The sequence below is a fragment of the Suncus etruscus genome, chromosome 17, assembly GCF_024139225.1.
Source record: "Suncus etruscus isolate mSunEtr1 chromosome 17, mSunEtr1.pri.cur, whole genome shotgun sequence".
Taxonomy (NCBI): domain Eukaryota; kingdom Metazoa; phylum Chordata; class Mammalia; order Eulipotyphla; family Soricidae; genus Suncus; species Suncus etruscus.
In genome coordinates this window covers 10,980,707-10,991,668 of record NC_064864.1, presented here as the reverse complement: position 1 = coordinate 10,991,668, position 10,962 = coordinate 10,980,707, and the positions used below count along the sequence as shown (strand labels likewise).

Here is a 10,962-nt window from a genome sequence, read left to right as displayed (position 1 = left end):
AAGTGTTTGCCATTTGGGAGTTTAATATGAAATACCAAACCAAGCAAACAATTATTGTCAGGATAATAAAAACTGTCAAAGAAATGGAATTTCTAAAACTAGAAAACTTAATGGGAAAAATATCTATAATGAATCAACTCTACTTAGTATTCAGCTGAAAGACCAAGAATGCTCTAGATATTTCTTGAAACTGAAGCTTGACGAAGAAAGTTTTTCACTGAGCAGTTCAAAAAGTTTGCTGCACTCTTTGCTTAGCTGTTGGCCTAACAATAATTGAGATTTCCAGATTTGGCAAACTCTAGAAGAACTGATATCACCAGAAGTGTCTTTAAATTCTGAATTGTCTGAAATAAGCAGCATAGAAGGTTCTGGCACCCCCGCAAGAGAGCACGAATTATGCTTCAATAATCACTTAAGGATGGAGATGCATCTCTCTGATATCTTTATATAGGATTTCACTTACAAGAATGCAACACAGGTAAGTCACCTGAAGGTTTCTCCTGAATTTATTAATAATAAAACCACTGTCGATGTTTATGGGCAATTTTTCTGAATCTACTTGGTGGGGAAATGATATCTGGTCTTATTAGGTCTATGCTAGATCTCCCTCTCCCAGAGGTTCAGTTTTTAACTTACTACAAAAAGTCAAGTGCTCAATATATGGTGATTTTTCCTTTCCACGCTATAAAATCACTGAGAGAAAATATTTTCCTATGTTTGAAAGACTTGGCCACACTCCATGCTGTAGCAATTTGACATAAAACCTCAAAAAGTGCACAAGAAGAGATTTGACTACATGAGAACTTCTCTTACTCAGGCAGGCTTTAGGATTAAATGCCCTAGAGTCATCAATTTATATATACAGAATCTGCTCTCTGTCATAAAATGACAAGTGACAGTTTATCACCCACATAATCCCTCTGGATCAGTAAACCATCCAGAAGCTACAAGTTTAAGAAGTGTCTGCCCTTCAGAGCAAAATATCTGGACATAAACTCTGAGGAGACAGCACCTTAGATGTGGAACCCTGGCTTGGTTTAACCTTAATTCTTTTCTGTAAAAGAAAATCTATCTTTTTCCTCCAAAAGAACTTCAATAGCTATCTGGCTAACTCAGAAATCTTTCTGACAGTTATAGGACAGCCAAAGTGAGAGTAGAGGAAGAGGATATGACACAATTGAATTGCTAGGATCTCTGCTGACCAACTAAATTCTTGAATGGGTGCCCTTGCCTTTGACTAATTACAATTAAAATCCAAGCCTCAGGAGGAGTTGAGGCAAGAGGGAATTGCAACCAGTGTAAAACAAACAGAAAACACTTGGCTGTCCCCTTATTCCCATCTTGTTTACTCAATAAATCTGTACAGCCTAAGCAAAAGTTATATTCTAATTATTGCGAGGCTTTAGTTCAAGTAGATGAGTTAAAAAAAAAAACATTCTGATAATGTTACAGACATATCAGTTATTCGCTATCATGACTTTGAAATAAATGGAATCAGCCTAAACCTGTATTTATGTTGCTGAGTTGATCCCTTGCATTCTTAGCAGCCAAAAATTTGGCACAGGTTCTCGTATTTTATCGCTATATCTAAAAATATATTTAAATATAGGACACAGAAAAGTGAGGGAAAAATGCAGTCTGTAGTCATCAAAACAGTCTGTGGTGACTGAAACATCTGTGTATGAGTAAAATCACCATATGTTACTGGAGAATTCTCTGGAAATCAACTTCAGGAAGATGGAAAGATCTGGAACAAGAAACACTAGGTAGCAAAAAAACACTGTCAGAAAAGTGAAATTTACAGATGTGGAGTGTTTTTTTCCCCCCAACATGAACAGGTGGGATACTTTCTTCACCAATATTTGAAAGTAAACTATTTAGAGAGTCAGGTATAGGCTTACATACTATGCTGGGTTCTTGACACAATCCTGGCACAGTATGCTCCCCAAACTCCTATAGTGGTCCCCAAGAATAAAAAAAAAGAAAGAAAAATCTTTAGTAAAGAATAACAAGAAAAATTCCTTTACTTTGTATAAGTAAAAGCTAAATATCTATAACAAATAGAAAGCATTATTTCTGAAGTCAGTGATAAAATAACTGTAAATTTTGTTGTCTTATTTAATAAGTAAGGTTAAAATTATACTAAAATTACATAAAAATCATGTATTACTAAGCTGTCTTTGATGACAGATTGGAATGCAGAAATACTCATGAATATACATTAACATGGAACAATCCAAATCTAAGCATATTATTTCTTGGTGACTAGTAAATAGCTTAGTAAATATGTTTCTGGTATGAAAATATTAATATATCATTGTTATTTATTTGTGCATTATAGTCAAAATGCTATGTGCAAGAAAATTTACTAGAGTACAAAGTTATGAAGTCTTATCAAAATACGAATCTTATAAAATCTAAACTTTTGTGTCCAAAATTTCTGCATCATTGTCATTGTCTAGTCCTTAGCATCACTCATTCAAAATATGTTTGCTTCCTTCCTTTGTCATAGTGATCAATCTAATGTTTTAGAAATTCTTTCCTTCTTTTTTATCGTAAATGTATTTAATCAGATTGTGAATTTAGGAATATATATTTGTAGTTGTTTTTATATACATGGATTCGGCCATTGTTTCTTGTGATTTAAGGTCCCAATTCTTGATTATCCACACAGACAAGAGGTCCAAGGACTGATGCGCAATATTCCCAGTGGCTGTCAATTGGTGGTTACCATTCATTATTCTCTTTTTTATAAAAATGGCATAAGTTGGAACCAGATAAGTAGCAAAGTAGCTTGCTTTGCATGTGACCAACCCAGGAATCCCAGTACTCAATATACTCCCCTGAGCACTACCAGGAGTGATTCCTGGAATCAGAGCCAGGAGGAGGGAGGGGAGGGGGGGGATGGAAGGGGAGGGGATGGGAGGGGAGGAGATGGAAGGGGAAGGGAAGGAAAAAGGAAGTGGAGGGGGAGGGAAGGGGAGGGGAGGGGAAGGGAAGGGAGGGGAGGTGATGGAAGGAGAGGGAAGGGGAGGGGAGGGAAAGGGAAGGAAAAAGGAGGGGGAGGGGAGAGAAGGGGAGGGGAGGGGAAGGAAAGGGAGGGGAGGAGATGAAGGAGAGGAGATGGAAGGAGAAGGGAAGGGAAAGGGAAGGGAAAGGGAAGTGGAGGGGGAAGGAAGAGGAGGGGAGGGGATGGAAAGGGAGGAGATGGGAGGGGAGGAGATGGAAGGGGAAGGGAAGGAAAAGGGAAGTGGAGGGGGAGGGAAGGGAGGGGAGGGGATGGAAGGGGAGGGGGAGGGGAGGAAAAAGAAGGGGAGGGGAGGGAAGAGAAGGGGAAGGAAAGGGAGGGAAGGGAAGGGGGAAGGGGAGGGGAAGGGATAGGGAGGAGGAGGGGAAAGAGGAGGAGAAGGCAGAGAAGAAAGGAGATGGAAGCAAAGGACAGGGAAGGGGAGGGGAGAAGCAGGTGTTATCTTTAAAACAAATGAACTTCCATATATCTGCCCCCCTCATTCATGAATGTATTTCTATTAACCCTTTAAGTAGTATGAGAAACAGAATTATACTATGCAATGACTATATGATGAAAGGTTATAAGCAAATAGGGGTTCAAAAATAAGATGCAACAATTATATTGTGAAATAAAGTAAAGAACCAGATGTATAGTAGTATAGATATATAGTATAGATGTATAATAGTAGCACAACTTAAACCTATGGACTCCAGCAATCACTGCTTTTGAATATGCAAGTACCACTACCCAAATTGTGATCCCTGTGAAAACAAAAGCAAAGTAGGCATACAACCCTCTCATCATCTCAGTAACAGAAAAGAAAAAAGAGGGGGAAGGGAGGTCAATCATCTGTGCCTTTGCTAGAACTCAAAGCCTATGAGAGAAAGACATATGAATAAATTAATCATTACACCAATGAATGCAATTAGAACTATATAGAAGATAGCACAGATGGCTAGGAGAAAAAGAAGAAAGTCGGGTGAAGGAGGAGGAGGTATTGCAGAAGGGGAGTAGAAGTAGAAGCTATACTTGCCTAGAGAGAAGGCAAAGGAGCTTCTCACATTTTGAATAATTAATATCCAGGAAATCAAAAGGTAAATGGGAATTGCTGGCAGAAAAAAAAAAACCCATCACCAAAATCACAAAGGAAAGAAACAGGAGTCATCAAGCGTGAGACGGTGATGAACGATGAGGCAGTGGCTAAATTACAAGTGACAAGTCCGATTATAGTTAAGACTGTGGCTGGATCATTTGTTAAATAGGTGACTGTGTACAAATTACTTAACCTTCCTGACGCTCTCGGCTTCTTCAGAAGCTAAGTACAGATAATATTATCTTCCCGTGTTCTAATGAGGATTTAATGTGATAATGTTTGGTTAAGCTCTAGCACATGAGATGCTATCACAAAATGTTAGTTTAATTTGACCCGGAGGGCAGTTACTCCAGTCTTTGAAGGCCTTTCTTTGGAGGTTCATTATTGTTTCATCTGGATGCTTATCTACATTTTCTAACTTTCCAATAAGGAATATATATTGCTTTTATCATAGAAATAAGATTTTACCTAGGCATGATATTTAATAAAATAGATAAGTTCATTTCTAAACATTACATATGGAAGGTAATAACCTAAAAATGTTTACAATATTTTGAAAAATAAGCATAAACTTTAAAAGAATCTACTTAATGTCAAGAGTTAGAGATTTCTGGTAGACCATAAAATATATTCTGTATCACTGAGGGGAAGAAAAAATATATATTCTGCATCATTAGTCAATAGGTAGACACAAATTAAAACCAACAGATAAGGCACTTGCTTGCACATAGCCAAATAAAGTTTAATCCCTGGCACTGTATATGATTCTCAATGTCTCACAAAGAAAGACCCTGAGTGCAGAGCCAGGAGTAAACTCTGAGAACACTTGCTGTGGCTCAAAAAATAAGTAAGTAAAACTAACAAACAGAAGACAGGTAACCATAATGAGATATCACTATGTACCTGTCAAAGGGTTAAAAATATATAATAGTAAATCATATAGTCAACTAAAAAAGCTAGCATTTGCTGTTCTTTCCTTGTTTGGGTCTACATATTTATGCGAACAATCATTTTCAAGCATGAATCTTATCAAGAGTAAATTGAGAAATCGTCTCATTGATGAGAACCTGGAATCTTGTTTAAAATTAAAAACAACAACATACAAACCTGACTTACTCAAACTATCCAAGGAAATGCAAGGTCAATGTTCACATTAGTGTTTGTGATTTTGTCAGTCATTTTCAGGATGTCATTTTCTCTACATTGTAAGACAAATTTTATGGAATTTAATGTTATCAATAAATAATATCATTCTAAAGTTTTTGTTTTATTTGTTGTGTTATTTGTATCCTCCCAACCTATGTGGATACTTGCGTACAGAATATGCTTAATAAAAACTTATTGAAACTAAAAACAGTGTACCATCCTATGTATTTTTGGTTTTAAAAATGTGGTTCTCAGGGCCAGAAAGATAGTATGTGGGTAAGGCCTTTGCCTCTAATGCAGAAGGTCGGTGGTTTGAATCCTGGCAACCCATATGGTCCCCTGAGCCTGCCAGGAGCGATTTCAGAGCATAGAGCCAGAAGTAACCCCTGAGTGCTGCAAAAAAATAATGAAGATAATAATTAATAATAATAATAATAATAATGTGGCTCTCAAAATAAATTTCAATCGTGATATTGACGAGATTTGGCTCAGTTGAAAAAAAAGGTTGCGACCTCTGTCCTAGACCAAGGGAATTCCCTCTATAATATCCCCAATAGTTACTGTGCCTATGCAGGGGGAAAAACAAAAGGAAAGAAAAAAGCACAAAACAATCATTTTCCACATACTTATTTATAGATTGATCGATTTTTTTTGACGTCTTTATTTTGGTGTAAAGATTGAAGTTGATGTCTCCAATATTATTTTATTTTACTTTATTTTATCTTATCTTTCTCTTTCTTTTTTGTACTTCGACATGATTTGATCTCAAAACCGAGACTATTGTGTGGTGCTTGTCTTTATTGCTGTAGTGCTCACTGACTCCAATTTTCATGTCTCCGAAGTAAGATTTCTTTTTTTTTTTTTTTTTTTTTTTTTTTGGTTTTTTGGGCCACACCCGGCGGTGCTCAGGGGTTACTCCTGGCTGTCTGCTCAGAAATAGCTGCTGGCAGGCACGGGGGACCATATGGGACACCGGGATTCGAACCAACCACCTTTGGTCGTGGATAGGGTGCTTGCAAGGCAAACGCCACTCTGCTATCTCTCCGGGCCCCGAAGTAAGATTTCTTCAGAGCCAGATAGAGCCTGGAAAGAAATTCACCGGCAATCCTCACTGCCATGATCTACAGGCAAGATTTCCAAGTAGAAAATGAAATCCTTTGAAGAGTTTCCATGCTATGTTCATGTTTCATTCAATAACATAGTTCTGTGGTTCCCTTCAAACAAAAGAAACATTGGCATTTGGTGGAGCTCCAACAGGTTTCATCATTCTGTCAGGAAGCCTTCGCATTTCCTGTTCATCTGTGCTAACCCCGAGACCCAAGTTTTCTTGGTTACCTCACTTCGTCTACATGCCATATACTGTTCATTAGCACAAGAGAGATTTCTTTGACTAACTTGATGTCTGTCACCCTAATGAGTGAAATGTGATGGACAACTGCAACAGAAAAAATTAGCAGGTACAGAAAGAGGGCAACAGAGAAACGGGTCTTGAACACAAAGATTCCTTTTCATATTTAATTCTTGCTGAGAAAAAGCTAAAATGAAAGACTACTACTACTATGTTAAGAGGAAAGGGACATAGAATTATGCAGAAAGGAACATTGTTTACTCATTAGAAAAATGCTGGTACCAAGGTGATTGCCCAAAGAAGTAGAGTGGTGATAAAAGGAGCCAGCTAAGATTTGTAAATGATGATAAAAATTTTCAAAGCACCAGGTGAAATTTTAAAGCTATAAGTTAGTATGTGTTTACATGTCTTATATTTGTTTAGTATGACCCCAATTAAATTAGAAGCTCTTTAAAAGTAAAAACTTCAGAGAATTTTGTCTATTTTGCTTCCTGGCAATTAATAGGGAAAGAAAGAAATATTTGCATTGTATTTACTTTCCTTTATTTTGCATATGCAAATTCACAAGCAGTTAATCCTCAGTACAACCCCATTAGCACATTTTATTATCTGCATTTTGCAGCTATGAAAAAAGAACTCAGTGTTTTCATGGTGGACTCAAGAATGAATTGTAAGATGGAGGATGACATTCTAATTCTGTGTCCCTGATTCTAAAATCATGTTCTTTCAGCAGTATCAAGTCTCCTAAGTATTTACTATATCATTCCATTTCAAATGTATGTAAAATTTTAGGTGTTTATGTGTATCTTAAATGTCTAACCAAACTAAATATGTACTCATCAGTATAATGAAGACAGCATCATGATTATAGTCTAAAGGAAACCAAAAAATGGTATTCAGAATCAAAATTATTAACGTATGTTCAATATTATTCATTGAAAATAGCCAAACTGGCCATAGAGAAGATAATTCATCGATAGTACTTTCCAAAATTAAAATGAATGATAACAGAGGGAGAAGCAAACAGTAGTGCGCAGAGTTCAGAGTACCCAATCACACCCTGCTCACCCCATTCTCCATTGTCAGTTATGCAAGCTTGTTCACTCTTCCTAAAGTAGAAAAAGAAAACTTTTGTGCCTGCCCTTTGAGATCTTGTAGGTATTATGGTCCATGCTCTTCTACTCTAATAGGCCCTCCAGTTGTAATGTTCCTTTTTTCCTAACACAATACTCTTTTCAAGGACAGTCTCGCCTTAACCACGTCTGGATTTCCTCTTTTACGCTGTCTGAAAATGTATTTTTTTATATTTTTAGAAACATATTTGTCCCGTTGTTTTTATTTATTATTTCCCCTTGATGGGTATTAAATATTCATTCCTTATTCAGAGCCATAGGTGGAGGGATCAAAGGTTCTTAACCATCTTTCCGCGTTTCTCTTAAGCTATAATGGAAATATTGAGGTAAGAAGGCTGCTTCACTATGCAAGTACCTCCAAATAATCAATTCTGTTCTAACCTCTCGCTGGCTACAAAGCCACAGCATCTGGGATCATTTAATTCACTTCTAGCTAATGCCTGGGGTGCCAATGCATTACAACAGAAAAAGAAAAAGCAAATCAAACTGAAATATTTTATTAGATCACAGCAAGTTAAAAAGCCTGACTAGTGTCCATAGGGTGTCTTTGTCAACTTATCCCTGAACTTCACCAAATCAAAGGTGTGCCAGTTCTCAACTTTGCATTCATTAAAACTATATGTTCTCATCGGAGGTTATTTTCCAAAGCAGAAAGGAGGATGGTAGATAAGTAAAGGATATTTTTTAATCTTAGTGAATTTAGTAACTAGTAAAACTATATGTAATGTTATGATAGAGAATATTTCATATGCATATGGCATGTTTAATATCTTCTTTATTTGAGCCCAATGGTTACAACCAAGTTCAGAGTTGGGCTTCAGACATAAAATGTACACACAAACCCTTCACTAGTGCAACTTTCTTGCCACCAATGTTCTCCATTTCCCTCCTCCCTCATCGTGCCTCTCTTTGAGACAGGCTTTCTCTTTCTCACTCTCATTATTATGGTAGTTGTTAGTGTAGTTATTTCTCTAAATGCACTAACTACTCTTTGTTGTAAACTTCATATAATGGGCTATTCCTTCTAGCCCTTAATCTCTAGTGTCTCTCATTGTTCATACTGTCTTCTATTTTTCTTAATGCCCACAGATTAGTGAGACTATTCTATGTCTATCTCTCTCCCTCTGACTTAATTCACTCAGCATACTAGTCTCCCTGTCCATCCATGTCCCAGAGACACAGAAAGAAAACCCCCATGAAGTATCAACAATCAACGGCATTACTGCAGAGAAACAGCCCTAGAAGACTAGTTGACTCGCTAGTGTTTTATTCATGAAGTCTTGCCTTAATGCAAGCCATGAGAAGGACAATATTACTTCTCAAGCCTCGCCATTCTAAACATAACCTGTTAAAGTTACCTGTGACACACTCGACAACCAATCACAATACACCCAGATGACCAATAGCTAATGCCATCGATTTTATTAAGGAAAATAGAACTGAAAAGTCAATGACCCAGCAAAGGTGGTGTAACAACTTAACTACGTTCTCCTTTTCGCACCCAGCCCACCAAGTTTCATCCAAATTCCTTGAGCACAGGGAGAAAAAATAAAATCAGAGGAATATAGAGGGCACCTCAACATTGCTGATATAATTCATCAAAATTTTCCCCCTGACTCCAGCTAAAGCATTTTGTACAGGATACCTGGAAGCTGAAGTTTCTGTTAGTAGTTCTGCTCATAACTCTGATTTTTGAAGGCTAATGAAATGATTCATTCAGGCTGCTGTACAAACTGAAAGCCTGCTAGGTTTGCTGGGACCAGGATATAGAAAACATCTTATTCGGAGAATAAATCTTGGGCAAGAGAGCAGGAGCATCTTTACTTTGATATTACGATTAAAAGACTCAGATTTACTATTAAATTCTCCTTGAATGAAAAGACCAGTGGTGAATTTATCAAGAAGTCTACAATAATTCTGAAATGCATTTTTCATATACGTGTATATGAAAACATATATAAAACTCTTGGTTTCTTCAAGACTGTTTATATCTCCTTAGTCACTCACAGTTCCTATTACTTACTCTATTCATTTTTTGTGTGTTTTGGGGCCACACCCAGAAGCACACAGAGGTTACTTGTGTCTCTGTGCTCAGAAATTGCCCCTGGCAGAGGGTAAGGGATCATATGGGATGCCAGGTTGTTTCCAGGTCAGCCACATGCAAGGCAAACTTCCATCCACCATGCTATCACTCTGACTCAACTTCTTTTATTTTTTTTTTTGTGTGTGGTTTTTGAGTCACACCAGACAGTGCTCAGGGGTTACTCCTGGCTCCATGCTAAGAAATTGCTCCGGGCCCAGAGAGATAGCACAGCGGCGTTTGCCTTGCAAGCAGCCGATCCAGGACCAAAGGTGGTTGGTTCGAAGCCCGGTGTCTCATATGGTCCCCCGTGCCTGCCAGGAGCTATTTCTGAGCAGACAGCCAGGAGTAACCCCTGAACACGGCCGGGTGTGGCCAAAAAAAAAACAAAAAAAAAACAAAAACAAAAAACAAAAAAAAAAAAGAAATTGCTCCTGTCAGGCACGGGGAACCATATGGGACACCGGGATTCGAACCAATAACCTTCTGCATGAAAGGCAAACGCCTTACCTCCATGCTATCTCTCCAGCCCCTACTTCCTCTATTTTTTAATTATGGCTTTTCTCCCCTCAATCCTGAAACTATCTAAAACAGCATTTAAATTCACTATACAATTTTTCTAAAGAAAAGAAAACTCTGGGGAAAAAAAGAAAGAATATTAAAAACAACTTATTAAAATTGCACTTTAAAATAAATAAAATGTATGTAATTATCTGTAATGAAGCAGTACAAAAATTTTTTGTCCCCCAATTCACAATACAGACCAGGCAAAGGGCCTGGGTTGAGGTGTATATGGGGTGCATTTACTGTACCTCCTCCTCTTTCTATACAGTCAGTGTAAAGAACACAGCCTGTGGTAAGAATTGGGAGGCCTTATCTTTTCTTTTCTTTTTTTTTTTTTGATTGTTTAATATATATATAAAATCCTTCACCAGTGCGACATTCCCATGACCAATATCCCAAATGTCCTTCCTCCCCACCCCACATCGGCCTGTACTCTAGACAGACTTTCTACTTCCCTCATTCAGTACATTTTGTTGATAGTCCTCAGTGTAATTATTACTGCACTGAACGATCCCTGTGGTGAGCTTCATGTCAGGAGCTGGACCCTCCAGTCCTCCTCTATTTTGTCTCTGAGAATCATTACACAAA

The 10,962-nt window shown here is 37.6% G+C and overlaps 1 non-coding gene across 1 annotated transcript; it reads right to left on the bottom strand.

Moving 5' to 3' along the window:
* Window positions 1–10,547: 10,547 nt before the first annotated feature.
* LOC125995578 (small nucleolar RNA SNORA51) lies at window positions 10,548–10,683 on the bottom strand. The gene has a single exon (XR_007491076.1). It is a non-coding gene; the product is annotated as a small nucleolar RNA SNORA51 (small nucleolar RNA).
* Between the last annotated feature and the right edge of the window lie 279 nt (window positions 10,684–10,962).